At 40.8% G+C, this 1,661-nt stretch overlaps 1 pseudogene; it reads left to right on the top strand.

Moving 5' to 3' along the window:
- Positions 1-352: 352 nt before the first annotated feature.
- Positions 353-1,390, top strand: LOC100610030 (F-actin-capping protein subunit alpha-1-like; annotated as a pseudogene).
- The last annotated feature ends 271 nt before the right edge of the window (positions 1,391-1,661 follow it).

Here is a 1,661-nt window from a genome sequence, read left to right as displayed (position 1 = left end):
ATGTTGTTTCTTGGGTCTAAAAATCTGCTATTAGCCAGGTTACTGTGTTCTGTAATTAAGACCTGATCTTTTCCCCTGGGGAGTGCATGAGTGATGAATTCAGCAGCTATGCATACCTTCTCCTCACCCAGCACCCAGTCCTCAAATTCAGCTAGCTTGGGCTGCTCTCTACCCAGTGAAATTTTAAGAATATCTGTGTAATCTAAAATTATACCATCTCAGGCTGATAAAATCTGGAATTCCATTATGAGAGATTCATTCTTTTGGCTATATGTCTATAAAAGTCACTACAATTCAACCATCCCATTTTTGGAGTAGCCCCTTTTCTTGAGCACAAAATAGGATATAGAAAATGGGGCAGGGGACAATTTCCTGGGATGAGCTTATTGCTGAAGAGTTGAACAGATTTATACAGAAGAACCTTGGTGCACTAAAGACAAACTTTTCTTATGTCTCAATTTTACTTGGAAATAATGACAATCTTCGGGGAAGGAGCAGCACATGCATTTGCCCACTGTAACATGAATCCATTCACGCCTGTGAAGATAGAAGGATATGAAGATCATAAAGAAGCAAGTGGCCCCCAGGCAGAGAAAGTAGATGGAGGTCTGAAGTCCAGGAGAGAATTCTGTGACAGTGCTTTAAGAGCCTATGCGGGCCAGACACAGTGGCTCATGCCTATAATCCCAGCACTTTGGGAGGCTAAGGCGTGAGGGTCGCTTGAGCCCAGGAGTTCAAGACCAGCCTGGACAACATGGCAAAACCTCGCCCCTACTTTAAAAAATACAAAAATTAGCCAGGTGTGGTGGTGCACGCCTATGGTCCCAGCTACCCACAAGGTTGATGCTGCGGTAAGCCACTGCACTCCACCCTGGGCTACAGGAGTGAGACCCTGTTAAAAAAAAAAAAAAAAAAAAAAAAAAAAAAAAAACTATGTGAAAGATCATTATTCCAATGGCCAAGGCTTCTGTATTGTTTATGCTAAAACAGACTGTTATTGCATGTATTGAAAGCCACCAGTTCCAGCCTAAAAACTTCTGGAATGATTGGAGATAAGAGCAGAAGTCCACCATCAAACAACCTACAGCCCAGGTAGCTGAAGTGCTTAAAATTCAAGTTCATTATTATGAAGAGGGCAATGTGCCACTGGTCAGTCATAAAGTTGTACAGGATTCACTAACTGGTTTGAATGAATTCCAAACTGTAAAGGAGTTTATTAAAATCAGAGAATGCAGGAAAGGAGTATCAAACAGCAATTAGTAAAAACTATCAAACAATGTCAGATGCCACATTCAAGGCCTTGCACCGGCAACTACCAGTTACCTGCACCGAAATTGATGGGAACAAGATACTCAGTTACAAGACTGGCAAAGAAATGCAGAAGACTTAAAGGCTGAGTGTAGGATTCTTGTGTATGTGGAAAGACAAAGATTCGACGTGTGGTCGTATGATAAATAAGTGATTTATAAACAGGAGTGATATTTTGCTAGGGCTTACAAAGTTAATGGATTTTCTAGCCTCGTGGAATACTGTTGAACCTCTAGCATTGTCTTGATTCTTTTATGTTCTCTGCCTTGTAATTTTCTGTTATCACTATATCCATGTGTGGATCTTTTGTTGTTGTTGTTAATTCTGCTGCATTTAATGTTGGAAAGAGACAT

The sequence above is a fragment of the Pan troglodytes genome, chromosome 6 (assembly GCF_028858775.2).
Source record: "Pan troglodytes isolate AG18354 chromosome 6, NHGRI_mPanTro3-v2.0_pri, whole genome shotgun sequence".
Lineage (NCBI taxonomy): Eukaryota > Metazoa > Chordata > Mammalia > Primates > Hominidae > Pan > Pan troglodytes.
This window is presented reverse-complemented; position numbering and strand designations above follow the sequence as displayed.